The sequence below is a fragment of the Numenius arquata genome, chromosome 1, assembly GCF_964106895.1.
Source record: "Numenius arquata chromosome 1, bNumArq3.hap1.1, whole genome shotgun sequence".
NCBI classification, from domain to species: Eukaryota; Metazoa; Chordata; class Aves; order Charadriiformes; family Scolopacidae; genus Numenius; species Numenius arquata.
Genome location: NC_133576.1, coordinates 4,080,163 through 4,096,983, shown reverse-complemented (window position 1 = coordinate 4,096,983; position 16,821 = coordinate 4,080,163). Strand labels below are relative to the sequence as shown.

Sequence of the window (16,821 nt, the reverse complement as noted above, 5' to 3'; positions counted from 1 at the left end):
TTTTACATTTTGTTCGCAAACTTCCAAGTCATTCCTTATTCAACCCAATCAAGATTTACCGCCTTTAATGGTAATATAAAACTAGGATTTTGAAGCCTAATCAAGTAGATAACCATGAGTGCTTATGGTAGAACTACCAGGTTTAGTGAAATAAGATTTATACTGGAAAATTTTGTTCACTCATAAATCTTTGTTGGAAGAGATCTGAGAAACGCATAGTATATTTTAGTCTTTTTGAATACAGTTACTTTTAAATGTATGTTTTGGTGTTTGTTTTAACATTTGTTTTTGTTCAAATGATTTTGTTCTGTGCAAACCATTAATATTACTGAAATGATTACTAATTATTATATATCAAGTTGAGTAATATTCTATGTTATGGGATTGTATATGCATATCCATCTCTACATGGAGAGTTATGAGTATCTATATGACTGTAAAGGATTTTTTTTGACGCGTAAGTAATCACACAGTGCAAGTATGTTCTGTATAAAAATATAGCTGCTTTTTTTTTTTTTTTTGTTCCCTTGTAATATTCTTGCCTTACAAGCAGTATTTTGCCTTCAGGCTTCTAAGCCTACATAAAACTTTGTCAACCCACATAATTTTTTTTCCTTATTTGCCATTCCTTCTGAATTTTCTGCTGTTTTATTTCCAGTTCCACAAAATCAGTATTATCTCCTGTAATAACTCCTTCCTCATGCTTTTTCCTAATGCCATTTTCCTGTACCCCTCCATCCCAAAAACGTCTCTTCGAGAAGGAGGAAAGCCTGTTTTTCTCTGCTTCTCTTTAACCTATCGTTAATTTAAGTTTCTGATTTTGAAGCTGTATTTTATCATAGCATATCACTGTTTTTCCTGTGATGGAGATGCATGTTAAAAGGCTGTCTAGAGAGGTACCGTACTGCTGATATGGTCAGTATGCAAGGCCATCTCTTCCAGGATCAGGGAAGATGTGAAAGGCATAGTTCTATGGTTGCATCTCAATTTCATGATGGACAAATTTCTGCAATTCCTCTTTGATTTTTCCACGTGAGGTTTTGCAGCGTGTCGGCTAGCTACAGGTAACATCATCATCATCATCATCTACAGGAAGGAACCATCAGCCCATCAACGCTAATTGTCTGCAGTTCTGTATCTTGTTTCAGGTCTGTCACCTATCTTTTCACTGTACTCTTCTAGATCTAACTCCATAGGTCTGCATTTTAGGACATTGCTAAAATTGCAGAAACTTTTCCAAAGTAAAATTCTGAGATGTTTTTTATTCTGGCTCTTCTGGCAGATGCCATCCCCACCCATCCCAAAGTGAGAAAGTTCTGGTGTGTCTTCTAGTTTAACTTCATCTGCATGAAGTTCAATATACTCTTTGACGTACTACAGTGCCTGTCAGTGAGGCGTCCTTTGTATTAATCATTATCACTATCCGTTGCTTTTGAAACAAACATTTGAGAGATGAGCTAGTTACTATTCAGTTATTGCCTGCAGATGCTAGGTATTTCTGCATCTACCCTTTTTTTAGTCCATTAATGTTGCTTATCTTGAATAGCCAATCTCAGATGTCCCCTAGGTCTGGAGCTTATGGGTCACCTTCCCCCTTTCCCGGAATGTGTTGAAAGAAACAGTTCTGTCAAAGAAATTTATGACCACTGTAATGGATGCTTCCTGAGGAACAATTTCTTGGGCTGCTGTTTTTTTCAAGGAAGTAAACTCTCATATCAGCAATTCAAAAAGCAAACCGGGCATTCTTGTGGCATGTGTTCAGGAGCACTGGGGTCATGGTGTCCTTCATCAATGAACAGGAAAATGAGAACTCTTCTCCTCTATGCTAGGAATCAGTCACGTCATATAGTGAATATTTAGGAAATCAATGCGAGTTCTACATTTCTAGCATTTGAGAATATCAGAGAAAATGTAATTGGAAAACATGTCAGTTTTCTGCTTAACCAACTTGATCTCTTTCTGTGACTATGTGACCCGCCTTCTCGATGTGGGGAAGGCTGTGGACGTTGTCTACCTGGACTTTGGTAAGGCCTTTGACACCGTCCGCCACAGTGTTCTCCTAGAGAAGCTTGCAAATCATGGCATAGACAAGTGTACTCTTCACTGGGTAAAAAACTGGCTGGATGGCCGTGCCCAGAGAGTTGTAATTAATGGGGTGAAATCCAGTTGGCGGCCGGTCACCAGTGGTGTCCCTCAAGGCTCAGTTTTGGCGCCAGTCTTGTTTAAGATCTTTATTGATGGTCTGGATGAGGGGATTGAGTGCACCCTCAGTAAGTTTGCAGATGACACCAAACTAGGTGGGAGTGCTGATCTGCTTGAGGGTCGGCAGGCTTTACAGAGGGACCTGGACAGGTTGGATCATTGGGCCAAGGCCAATGGGATGAGGTTTAATAAGGCCTGGTGCCTTATTAAACAAGTGCCGGGTCCTGCATTTCGGTCACAACGACCCCAGGCAACGCTACAGGCTTGGGGAAGAGTGGCTGGAAAGCTGCCCAGCAGAAAAGGACCTGGGGGTGTTGGTGGACAGCCAGCTTAACATGAGCCAGCAGTGTGCCCAGGTGGCCAAGAAGGCCAACGGCATCCTGGCCTGTATCAGGAACAGCGTGGCCAGCAGGAGTAGGGCAGTGATGGTGCCTCTGTACTGGGCGCTGGTGAGGCCTCACCTCAAGTGCTGTGTTCAGTTCTGGGCCCCTCACTACAGGAAGGACATTGAGCTGCTGGAGAGTGTCCAGAGGAGAGCCACCAAGCTGGTGAGGGGTCTGGAGAACAAGTCATATGAGGAGAGGCTGAGGGAACTGGGCATGTTTAGTTTGGAAAAGAGGAGGCTGAGGGGGGACCTCATTGCCCTCTACAACTCCCTGAAAGGAGGGTGTAGAGAGGTGGGTGTTGGCCTCTTCTCCCAAGGGAATAATGACAGGACCAGAGGAAACGGTCTGAAGTTGGGGCAGGGGAGGTTTAGATTAGATATGAGGAAGAATGACTTTACTGAGAGGGTGGTCAGGCACTGGAACAGCCTGCCCAGGGAGGTGGTGGAGTCGTCATCCCTGAAGGTATTTAAGAAACGTGTAGACGTGGCACTTCAGGGCATGCTCTAGTGCCTGAGATTGTTGGTTTGTGTCTGTTTGTGGGTGGGTGTGGTGTGTGGTTGTGGGCGTTTGTTTTGGTTTGGTTTTGGTGTTTGGTGTTCTGGCATTTTGGGGGTTTTTTTGTTTTGTTTTTTTTTGTGGGTTTTTTTATTGTTTTTTGTTTGTTTGTTTGTTTTTTTGTTGGTTGGACTGAATGATCTCAAAGGTCCCATCCAACCAAAAATATTCTGTGATTCTGTGATTCTTACAAGTTGGAAAATCATAAATTTCATCCTTACTTTTTTCTGAAACACAAACGTTTGATGGTGCCTCCTGAAAATAAGCACCAACTTTGATCTTGTGGTTTCGCTCATGCTGTATGAAAATACATATTGAATCATAGAATCATCTAGGTTGGAAGAGACCCCTGGGATCATCGAGTCCAACCATCTACCCTACTCTACAAAGTTCTCGCCTATACCATATCCCCCAACACCACATCTAAACAGCTCTTAAACACATCCAGGGATGGTGACTCAACCACCTCCCTGGGTAGCCTGTTCCAATGCCCGACCACTCTTTCTGTGAAAAATTCTTTCCTGATGTTCAGTCTAAACCTACCCTGTTGGAGCTTGAAGCCATTCCCTCTCGTTCTGTCATTAGTTACCTGTGCAAAGAGACCAACACCAACCTCTCTACAGTGTCCTTTCAAGTAGTTGTAGAGAGTGATGAGGTCTCCCCTCAGCTTCCACTTCCTCATACTAAACAGTCCCAGCTCCTTCAACCGCTCTTCATATGATTTGTTTTCCAGGCCCTTCACCAGCTTCGTTGCCCTCCTCTGCACTCGCTCCAGCACCTCGATATCTCTCTTGTATTGAGGTGCCCAAAACTGGACACAATACTCGAGGTGTGGCCTCACCAGTGCTGAGTACAGGGGCACAATCACCTCCCTACTTCTGCTGGTCACACTATTTCTAATACAAGCCAGGATGCCGTTGGCTTTCTTGGCCACCTGGGCCGGCTCATATTCAGCCACTTGTCAATTAGAACCCCCAGGTCTCCTTCTTCCAGGCAGCTTTCCAGCCACACTTCCCCAAGCCTGTAGCGCTGCTTGGGGTTATTGTGGCCCAAGTGCAGAACCTGGCACTTGCCCTTGTTGAAACTCATACCATTGATTTTGGCCCAATGATCCAATCTATCTAGGTCTCTCTGTAGAGCTTCCCTATCCTCCTGGGAATCAACACTCCTGCTTAACCTGGTGTCATCTGTGAACTTGCTGATGATACACCCTATGTCCTTGTCGAGATCATCAATAAAGACGTTAAATAGAAATGGTCCTAACACTGAGCCCTGAGGCACACCACTTGTGACCGGCCGCCAGGTGGATTTAAATCCATTGAGCACCACTCTTTGGGACCTTCCAGTCAGCCATTGCTTGACCCAGCGGATCGTATGCTCATCCAGGCCATGTGAAGCCAGTTTTTCCACGAGAATTGTATGGGGGACAGTATCGAATGCTTTTCGAAAGTCCAATATCAACAGCCTTTCCCTCGTCCAGTAATCTGGTTATCTTGTCATAGAAGGAGATCAGGTTCGTCTGGCAGGACCTGCCTTCTGTAAACCCATGCTGACTAGGCCTGATCCCCTGGTTGCCCATTATGTGGGTTTTGATGGCACTCAAGATGACCTGCTCCATGACCTTCCCTGGTATTGAGGTTAGACTGACATCATATTGAAAAACATGATTAACAAATTTTTGAATGGAAATTTTTAATGCTCAGAAAATGAAGGAACATATAACAAGAGCAGGTTAGTAAAAGTGCTTCGGTATAGTCAGGTATTGGTCAGTGCTAGAAGTGAGATGCCACATGGGGTAGAACAATATGTATCTTCATTATAAATATTAGAAACAAACTCCAAACAAAACCGAAAACCAAACCAGACATCTGACAGTCAAATGTATCTCTCAGTGAGATTATTGGCAAATTTAGATCATAGTTCTCTCTTCTAGTAAGTGCTGGCAATCTTTTATGACAAATGAGGCATGGAAAAGGTCTACAGGCTATGTGTCCCAGTTTGAAGTAAAACCGAACCAATTTTCTGTTCTGTAACTTTACATCCTAGCTAGGCCTCCTCTAACTCTCAGAAATTAACGGCATATTGTGGGGAAAACTGCTCGTTCTCAGAACGATCAGCCCAATGTTTGTGCTCCATGCCAAGGGATGGTGTGCAGAGAGGCCCTTGCTTATCCTTATTGCTATAACAACCAAGGGCAGCCAATTTCGTTATTTGCCCCCTTAGAGGGTCGGAAACGGAAAAAACATAGAGGGGTCACATCAGTGGAGAGGAGTGTACAGGAGAGGTGACCCAAACCTGACCAACTGGGGTATTCCATCCCATCTGCCCCACGCTCAGTATAAAAGCTGAGGGATCAAAGGGTCAGCCCCTTCCTGCGATGGCCGACGTCCAGAGAGGACTCTGTCTGTTCATCTGCCTTTGATCCCGATCCATGTGTTCCTGACTCCAGAGCTGGAACCCAGTTCCCATCCGTCGCTGAGTCCAGTCTGGGACTTCCCCAGTGCCTGCCGGTGACGTGACTGTCATCCTGGGAGCTCGATACGGTTTTGTACATATTGTATCTATTTCATTATTTTCTTCTTTATTTTTATTTTAATATTAATTCTTCATTAACGTAGTTTAGTTCATTCTAAACTTCTGAATCTCCTTATCTCTTTCTCTCATCTCTCCTTTTTCTTTTGGGGGAGGGAGACGGGGAAGGGAAGGGCCATCTGTCGGTCCGGTTTTGGTAAATTTGGCCGAAACCACGACACAGTTTTTAGCAGGAAAGAGCAGCAATTTTTTTATATATATATAATTTAAATTCATTCAATATATGTCATACTTATGGAAAAATATAGTTTCATTGCTGAGACTTCTTCACTAAGCAGTTGCTTGGGTTGGATGCTGGATGCAGCTAACAGAGGTCAGGTATCCCTGGTAATATTCTGCTGTTCCATACTTGAATATGTGGGATAGAGTGTCTTTCAGCTTTCCCTGTTTTCCACCGTTTGAATAGAAGTAGTCTTTTGAAACATGAAAGTAAGCTTTTCTTCTGAACATAGAGAAGACATAGAGACTGAGCAACTTTAAAAAGCACGGACCGTAAAAGGCACCATAAAAAAGATGGAGTAAGTAAGCATCTATTATTTAAAAGTATTTCCTATGTATGACTAGGTTATTCGACGGAATTTTCTCATTAAGGTTGCTAGACCATGACCCTGATAATGTAAAAGGAATTACATGTTTTCACTGGAAGCCCTAGAAATTATCATGTATGAGAAATTTCTCTCACTATTCCATCAAAATGGATGGTGTTATAAATGTAGACTATATTGAGGTTCATTTTTATATTCTTTTTAAAACAGTCAATGATCTGTGTATTAGGGTAAAATAAAATTTTAAATACCTGCAGCAAGTCACCTCTTGTTTCTGAGAAATCATTTCCCCTCTATTTATTTATATTGCACTTCTCTTTCCTTAGCTTGATGGTCTCCTTCCTTACTGTCTTCTAAACAGTGTGAAACATGCGTTATTGGACAGGGAGGGATTGAAGTATATGTGAAGTGAGGCTCAGATCACGCATTTCCATCTCTAAATTATGACTTGACAATATTCCTCTTTTTCTGTATGTCTTCCTGAGGAAACAGCATCAATCAGAGAGATACAACTGGACATTTTGTGTACTGTTTTCATGCTTGCATGTAGTTAAAGGGGATATGTGTTACTGTGGTCCTTAATTATGTTAGTCTGCGTATTTTCCATTTTGATTCATGTAAAAGAAGAATAAAGACAAGGAATAGAAGTCTATTCCTTGTAGTTCAATTGCATGCATATTCCTTTCCTGGGCTGGACTTCCTTTCTTCTACTTAGTGAACCCTTGAGGATGTGCCATAAGGAGGTACAGCCTGCAGTTTTCCTTTGTATAGAGTATATTATGCTGATTTTTTTTTTCCATAGTTCTAGGAAGCCAAAGGAGCTGCTTGTATAATTGCTGAGAGAGAACAGAACTGGAAGTGCCACACAAAAAGGAAAGAACTCAGTTAAATGCTTCATCTGCACTTTGGCATATTAATATTTTTCATTATGATTTTATGTGAAGCTATGAAACAAATCTTGCATTTTTAGATGTAACAACATTTAAGATACGTAGAGTTAGCCCCATGTCCTTAGTTCTTTTTCCACTCTACTTTATCATGATCTTGGCTGTCATTCATATGATAAATAGTAGTTCAAAATCTGTTGGATGATGCATGAAATCTTGTGCCTTTTTTAAAGAATGCTCAGAAAAGTACCGGTTCAGCTTCAATTTGAAAACAGGTTGCTGAAAGCTCAGTCAGAATAGAAGTTCCGTTTGCTAGAACTCCGTTTTTTGAAGTGTATCATGCTTCCAAGAACTGCTTGTGGACAAGCAGAAAACTGGGGTGACAACAGTAATGAGCTGCTGGAATTTGATAGATACCTTACCTTCTCCAGTATTTGGATGATGGGTTTTGATGTGTTTTGCATAGCCTTGTGTGAAGAGTACCAGTAAGTCCCCCAACAATTCCTACAATGTCAAATGTATAAAGTACTTGTCTTGTATAGCAAGTGATTGTTTGTTTGTCAGAGAAAATGTTCATTTCATTCAGCAACTTTGTTCCACAGTCAGGAAGTATAATCTTCTATTATTTCAAATCTTATTTTTATATCTACTCATAGTTTGCAGCATGTTTACATAATAACATATTTTATTAACTTGGATTTTTTAATTTGTCCCCTCTTGTAAACCAAAGACATTCTGTATTTTTCCCATCTAATGATAGTAATTGTGAGATCTATTTAATGCCTGCTCTGGAAGGGAGCATATGCAACCTAGTTTCTTAAGAAAATTTTGAATATTTACATTTTAGGAGACATAAGCCAATTTTTGCAGTGAGAGTAGCAGGTACTTCAATAATCCTGAAGACTTGCATACTGAAAAAATGAAGAATGCAGTGGACCTAACCTTTCTGATTCATTAATTCCAACTATGATAGGTTTGGAAATTCTATTGTGTCTCCTTTTTTTTGGCATTTCCTCTCAGTTCTCAGAAATCTTGCATTTTGCTGCTGTAGGAATGATTATTTATTCATTCCCTCCAAAATTAAGTGCTTCCTATCAGTCATTCCCGTTATGTTTTCATCTAATTCACTTTGCACCTAACCTCCAATCTTTAAACATACTTCATCTAGATGTGGCGTTTCAGACCTGCTGTTCTTCTGCCAAAAGCCAAGTTAGACTTTCTCAGAACTTCTTTATTCTCTGGTAGTTCCTGATTATGTAAAGGGGAAAAAACAGTATTTATTAGAATCTTGTTGTCAATTGGAGTTGTTTATTCCTAAATTCATAATACCTCCATGATTTCTGCACATGTAGAAACAATTAGAGTGAAAAGATCAAGAATCGGCTATTCCTGTGCTGAGAAAGCTTGCTTTTTTTGTTTGGTTGGGGTGGATTTTTTTTTCCTGAAATCCTGAAAAAAGTTTGATTTATCCTCACTCCGCATTTTGGTTTTGTATGTGTTGACTTTGTATCCAGTTTCACTTAGTATTTACCTCCCAAAGTAGAAGTTACATTGCTAAGATCCAAAAACGCATATCTTTTTTTTTGAATAACTATAAATCCTTACCCAGAGTCTTCTCATTTCAGTTCAATCTGCCCACTAGCACAAGCTAGTTAGAGGATGATTTTGCAGTCCCTTTGAACTGTGAATTCGGCCAGGATGCTTTCAGAGTCTCAACTAAAAATCTTATTTGGAAATTGCATTTGCGTCCTTGAATTTGTCAAGTTAAACGTGAAAGTAGTTCTTTAGTGTGATTTTTGTTTTCTGCCTTTGCTTGTATAACAAGTTTCTTTAAAATCTTAATTACTTGTTATGAATTTATATTGTCAATTCTTGTCAATACTGAACAACTAAGTAATATAATATGACTTTTCTCCTCAATTATTTTTGTTAGCTTTTCAACAGAAAATTAATTTTTTTCCTTCAGTTTTGCTATCTTCTGTTACTGAATATTTTGCTGTTTATATTGCTCATATTTTAGGAGTTAATTTCCTTTTATTTTTCCTGATAGATGGAGCAATTCTGTGAGAACTCATACAGACTGTGAAATGAATTAGATAACAAAAACAGAAGGGCTAATCAATGCTTCCTTTTTTCTTCATATTTTTACTGAAGTTCCTTATCTCTGTATCCTTAGGACCTCAAAGTTTGTGGGTTCTTTTCATAGCCTCTATTACTATGTACGCTTCTGAGAAGCGTATTTTCATTATTTGTATAGCTTCTTACTTTATTTATAAACAATAAAGCACGTATCCAGGAGAATGTTTTAGGCTTAATTTCTGCCTCTGATGTGCCTCAAAGTATACAGTTTACATACTGTCTGTATACTGCTAAGTGGAACCCTGAGGAGAACTGTAGGCTTAGTTATTTTATCACCACTATTATAATTTTGCTTTGTATTTTCATTGTTTTAACTTTTCTGCTTTAATAAAGTTCTGCTGATTCCTGAGCTTTCTCTTAGAAAAGTTTTCCTGCTTTGTTAGCCACTTGGACCTCAAACTGGCAAAAAGATACAGTTCAACCATGCAGTAATAAGTTATAATTTGAGGAAGTGGAAATATGTAACAGATGTTGGAATTCTTCAGACAGATTTTCCACCTTGCGCTGCCAAACAGTCAGATGCCACAGATAGTGAGGACAGTGTAGGAAACCAGTTATGACTACCAGATCTTGTCATTTGACTTGAGCATAGTTTAGCGGTGGTGAAGAAAAGGTGCAGTATAAAAGAATATGCTGTTAAACATAGCTAGCCTTTCTACAGGAACAGAAGACTATTATTAGTGTTTTAACAAGGTTGCCTTTTTCCTCAGAATAATATTTAGAATAGGATGTAGAAATGGACATATTTTGATAACTTTACAAAATCACGATGCCATAACTCCGTATCTTTGTTATGTCATCTCCCTCATAGAGATAATGTTTCCCACGACCTGTGTTATTTCTTCCTACTGTTAGATTCCTTCATGAGAGACAGAAATAAAAGTAGACCCTCGTGGATTAAGAAGTTTTCTTGTTAAAATAGATCGACAAATTTGAATGGGTGAATTCTTAAAAAGTCCAGCCCAGTGTTTTATTAGTCCCGCTGATGAATGAAGTACGGAAACATTTGCTAAGTGTTTCTGAAGGTAATTTTTTTCCAAATCTCAAGGGATGGGGATTGTTCTATGTCCATATGTAATGAAGGTACAAAAAAAAATTAAATATTTACATTGGGGATAAGAGATAAAGTCTTATTATGCCTGTGTTTTTTCCGTTAAACTACTAACTACAGTGCAGTTTCATAAGATTAAAAAATTCAGTAGTTTTTTATTGTAAGAAAAATTGGTCATTCACTGAAGGTGAATTAGACATACGTATGTCTTAACATACCGTTTTTCGGAACGATGCTATTAAAAGAAGGTTCCAAGTGTAATTTCATTAGTGTGTAAAAATTGCTTCCTCAGCGGAAAGATCTGTGAAAGTGTGAAATATCATTATTTTGTTGCAGTGATAGTACAACTAATGCAGGCTTTTTTTTCTGTTCAGTTTTAGGACACTCACATTAACTTTGGTTGTTCTGTGATGTTTGCTGTTTTGTTTCTGAATGATTATCTAACCGACTGCTTTTACGTAAACTATGAATGAATGGCACCTAACAAAATTAATTTATTCATACTGAATTTGGGGATCCGTGCATGACGATTTACTCAGTATTGTGAAGGAACTAATCTGCAGAAACATAAATTGCATGCCTATTAGTTATAGCAAAAGAATTGCATCTTCAGTTGTGGATGAAATCCTCTACTTCTTTCCTTTTAAATGAAACAGTGCAGGCCCCAGGAAGAAACAATATATTTTTAAAAAGCATTTCAGTTCATGCAAGACACCCTATTTTCTGTTTTTCTTTAAATTTGCAGTTTAGGATTAATAGGAATATGCAAGGAATTGTAACTGTACTAAATTAGAATTATTTATTAATAGCTGTAATACAGTGTTTTAGCTGTAAAATAGCTCATATCCTGCATTAGTTCATTCACTCTGTGAATTATTATAATATATACTATGGAATCCTTCAAAAGATGCTTACCTGAAAGAAAAATGTCATGATTCCTCAGAAATAAATTTAATATATATAAAAATAACAAAAAGGACTGACTAGTTGCTATTGTGATTAAATCTGTTTACAATGTCTTCTGTGACTCACATTCCAGGAAAAAAAGAAAGATTTTTTTGATTTCTTTTTTACAGGAATCAAGAAAAACCACAGAACCTCTGTATTTATATTTGAATCTACATCAAACGATTTTCATTTGGAACCATTGCCTAGAGAACTTGCAGGGAGGAAAACATTATAACCTATTTTTGAATGCCTTTTGTTTTAAGTTGATTTTCAGAAGATTCTACTTGACCCTCTCTTACTACTTTCCAGAGAGTAGGGTAAAAATACTAGTATTTCTCTCCACTTTGGAATACCACTTTTCTAAAAAGTTTTGGTTTTTAATTTTATTGGAAAACACTCTGTTGTGTCTCACTGGGCCATCGTGTCCCACTACAATTTGCTCTTCAGAATTTTTACACATCAGAATTTTGCAGTCTTACCCTGTCTAAGGAATAATAGGAAGCAAATTATAGATTTGTCAGAAAGAGGGCTAGATAGGGGTGCTGGGCTGTGGAAATTAGTTCAGAGACAGTGATGCAATAAAGAGCTATACTCTTTTTTGTACCTCTAAGCTAAAGGTTTTAGATCTGAGTATCTCTCCATAGTGTTCTCTCTACTGCGCCTTATATATAACATGCACAACGTGAATGTGCAGCCTAGCAAACTTACACTGTCTGAAAACTTTTTTGTTGCACTAAAGCGGAAAATTCGCTGAGATTTATTTTGGCCTCACACTGATCCATCCCACCATATTTCCAGTTCAGGATATTTTTTGTTGGGTTTTGTTTGTGGGTTTTTTTTTTTTTTAAGATTATCTGTAGTCATAACTTTTCATCAATTTCCATTTTTGTATTTTAGTCCATAGAGTCAGTAAGGTGTATTGTGTAATAACAGATTCAAAGCTCCAACATGTTTAGAATTTTCTTACCTGTTGTGTGGATTGTTGATTAATAAAGGAAACCTTCACTTCAACTTCCATTTAAAACCTTCATGGACTCTGTCTTACGGTTTGCACAGGTTAGGTGCTTTTTTCCAAATGTAAGGCTTCATAAGTAGGTGTCCATCATAACTTTTACAGGAAAAGTGGAATAGACTTGATTATTTTTCACAGGACTGTTTGGTCTGATGAACTCATTAGCCTACTTACAGGAGGCTGATCACTCTTTCTTGAAGGTTTTTTTAGGTTTCCGTTTTGAAGCATGGGCAATACCCTCTTGACAGGTACAGTTGCCAGGTGGTCTCCAACTTTGACGTCCAGAAAAGCCTAAGAAAAAGTGGCCTCTACAATGCTTTGGAATAAAAACTCATTGTATAGATAGCTCAGAGTGATGCCTTAAGTCGGAATGCTCTTCCTTTATTCCTTTAATACCATCTAACAGAGAGAGGAACATGTTCATAATTCTTGCCCGTGGAAACTGGAAATGCTGAATGAGATTCATTCAATTTTCATCCTTTCTACAGTTTTTATTCTTGCTGAGAAGGTGAGGGGGTTATGAAATAATTTTGCTTAGCTGTAGGCATTTATTTCAGCATATATGATCTTTAATTCAGCAATGTATTGTTGAGAGACCTTTACTGCAGTTGAACAAAAATCTACAGACCAAGTAAACAAACCTAAAACATCCTGTTTATTTCCTGTTAGCTAAAAACGCACGAGCGCTTGAAAGCTCTCAAATGTGTAAGTGCTGAAATGAAGACGTCACCTTCTATATGTTTTTATGTTATTAAAGGGAGTGAAGGTTATAACTTCGTCTGAAGGACCAACTGAGGAAGCACTGACTGTATTATAAAGTTCATCGTGGCCATTTAGTACCAGAGTCCAAAGTCATGTCTAGAAAATTAATGTACCTAATTCTTTTACATAATAACTTCCACTTAGAAGGTATATGGATTATTTTTACATCTGAAGTACAAAGCTAGTTGCCCCAATTTAAAGACTAGTTCCAGAGGGGTTAAAATAGCTTGCTGTCATTTAAACTAACAGTTTGGAAATCTATTCATACATTCATTAATCATTTCCTTAGCGTTACAGCTTTTTTTGAAAATCTGTCAGAAAGCTGTCATTATACAGTAATAGCTAAAATTTCCTCGATCACTGTCAGAATGGGGAATGCACAGAAACCTTTACTATCCATAACTTCTCACGTTTTCTGCTCATGTGTTATGCATAACCTAAATACCTGAGTATGCCTTTGAAAGACCTGTGTTTCTGTAAAAAGGAACTCAGATGACAAGGTGGTGCATCCTTTTCTATAAAATACATTAATAATACCACTGAGCTCTCCTTACACCATTTAATAAGCACAGCTTTCAAGGAGATTCCATGGCTACATATGAGGGCTAATACTACTGTGGGGCACAGTACTTTGGAACAAAAATAAAGTTCTTGATAAGTAGTTAAATTGCTTATTAATTGCATGCATAATGGAAGCTTTCATCCTTTTTGCTGTATCTATGCTAACTATGCGATACGGTCTTTCTGGACTCAGGAGCTTTTCAGGGAGTAGCAGTTCACGCAATAACTTATTCTGCTTTGTCTATTTTCAGTTACTTATTTCTTTTCATATAATTTATGTAATTTAATAGTTTAAGGTATGTTTCTCTCTGAAAAAGAAAACTATTTTGCCAAATATAAATTCTGAAGCCAAATAAACAGTTGTCCAAGTTATTTCTCTAGGACTAGTACAAGAGAATTTGCTTTACTGGGTTGTATGGACAGCTGTTGCAACATTTGTGATGATATATGAACTTTTGGAAGTTCAGATATGAAGGTAACCATTTATGGAAGGATTATTCCACATGAATAAACATTTACATTATAATAGGAAAGGACATGCCAAGCTGTTCACAAGGGGCTTACAGTCTTGAAATTATAAATTTTACATTTCCGTGAGAAATGGGGATGCTATGCAATGTAAAACAAATTGCATTGAAATATTCCAGAAGCGACTAGCTTTTATTTTGAAAGCATTCTAAATGTGCTTCCAAATAGTTAACCTCTAGTATCTTGAAAAATAGGAACTAGTGTGTTTGTATACACAGATACAACTCTCAATACAGTTCTTACTGAATTCGTGTGATTTCCATAAAACTCAACATGTAATACCATATAGATTTTTCTAATCTAGCAAGGAAACAGGAGATCCTAAGCTCAATTAAAGTAAACGTACTGCAAATGGCAGTCACAGCAACCTTCATTTTTATGGTAATTGCTTATTTATTAGGCAACTTTTTTTGTAGTTAAAGTGGTAAGCGGAAGCACTATATTGTATATTAAAGATTTCCCTTTTTGCTTCCAGAAAAAGCAAACTAATTTATTTTATACTGCTGTCTATATTTCCATTTTTTTTTTGGTATGCTGTATCTCCATGGAACTTATTTGTCCTGGTGGTCTTTTGTAGAAAGAGCTGATCTCTGGATTTGGTTGTGTACTCTTCTTTGCAGTGAAGGAGGTATATTTTTTTGCTTCAGAACTGTATTAAAAATCAGAACTTTTCAGGTTTCCATATGATAAAAGTGTTTTGGTCCCAATATCTGTATTTTCCAGGATTCTAGGTCTGCCACAGATTTATGAAAAGCAAACTGCTGTGTAGTGAAGTTTGGGTCATGCAGAAAGCTATAGTCATGAAAGTATTTTATCTACAGGGAGAACAGGCATTAGTTGTCTCCACCGGCCACGTACACATGTTCTATGTGTCTGCATTGTTTCAGGACTTCCAGGATGGGCTTGAATGTCATCTTATATGTATGTATATATGTAAAATCAAATGTCTAAAACTTCCCTGGAGTTTAAAGGCTGAAAATTGTAGTCCCGTTGAGAATGTTGTAAAATGCGTCTTGTAGCTGGCCTGTTAGGGCAACTTGAAATATGTATACGCAGTCTTCATATCTAACCTAGAAATCTAATGGTCAGAGTCAAACTGGAATTAAAAGCCTGCAAGTCTTAAATTAGAAATTTTAATCGTGCTGAACAAGTTGATTGCCATTCTATTGGAGGTGCTGTAAAAATAGAGGTTATTTTCTCTACTGAGCTCTCTTTAGAAGGTCTCTTGCTGATTCTTGGCTGAAGCAAATAAAGTTTTAGACAGAATTCTAACTGACATTAGTAAACTTTGATTTGTGGTATACGTCCTGTAAAATATTTGCATATGTTTGTCTTCTATTGTGTCATGCTTTCAAATGAAAGTGAAATAACAGATTTGTAGTCTGTGCAGTCAGTGAAGTGAAGAGTCATGGAGATTATTTAACTAATAAAATCCATTTATTGTTTCACCCTTGAGTTACTGGGGAAAAAATAATTTCTATAAGTGCCCTGATAGTTAAAGCTAACTTCTGAAAACACCGAGTCCACAAGAAAAGTTAGTTACACATCATTAAGTATAACCATGATGTGAATTTCACCACTCCTTCCACAGGTGTTTTCCATTAGAATATGTCTGCTCCATTCAGACCTATTTTAAGTAAATTCACAAGGAAATGCCTCTTTACATGTTTATCCTGGAAAGGCAGATAGGTGTTTTATTTTATAAAGCAGTCTAGAAGTTTTCTATTCTATTCTTCAAATGAAAAAATGTTTTTCAGAACATAGTATTGCAATTTGGTAATGTATTTCTAGCTGCCATTAGAGACACTTATATTTAAAACCTAATAAAATTCATGTAACAGATGACTGTTTCTTAGAAATGCTGGTGAAAAGGGGTATTTGCCAGCATAAGTGTTTGTGTAAAAATTTTATGTTCATTATAAACACTTTTATTAATACAAAACTATACTGTTATACTTTTCTTTTGGTCATCTTGTAAAATATTATTAGGTATTGATACTATACTTTAGGGTTACAATATATCATCTCTTAAATAACATGTTAAAAAGTGTACTGCTTTGCTAGCAATTATCTCATGACAAATACCCAACATCAATAACTTCCTGTAATAATTTTCAGTTTTGGAAAACAGCTTAGCTCTTACAGACAAACCCCACGTCTTTCAAATGCTTTACTTGGTTTAGTGGAAAACAGATAGATGGGTTGTGATTAAGAACAGCGATGGAGTTTACATCTACATATAGACTAACTTGGTCACTTTATTTCAGTGTACATTTTCTCCCTGAGAAAATGTTTTGGATTACAAGAAAATGAGAAGAAAGCAACATTCTCTTTTGTTGTCATTTCCCGGCTTTCAAAGTTCATGGTGTCACAAATGGTTGAAAAAAATACATTTGTTTTCTGCCCTCTATATATATAGCTCAGGGGTACTACAAGTATAATTTAAATTCTGCAGATGGTTAAATGAAGTGTTTAAATTGTGGTGTTACTTAGACCATCTTTATAAATTTTCTAAGTGTTGCTTTTATATGGTGATGATTTTTTTTCAAACTTCTTTCCTAATACTCTTCAGACTCAGAATAAATATTAGATAGTCAGGAAGCTAAACATTTCTTATTAGTGTAATTTTTTTTTTTTTTTTTTTCATGTCTGA

General features: G+C 37.5%; 1 protein-coding gene across 1 annotated transcript in view; it reads left to right on the top strand.

The window, feature by feature from the left end:
* The window catches only part of CCDC91 (coiled-coil domain containing 91), a 158,787-nt gene that overhangs the window by 82,115 nt on the left and 59,851 nt on the right, over positions 1 to 16,821 (top strand). The window lies entirely within an intron of this gene.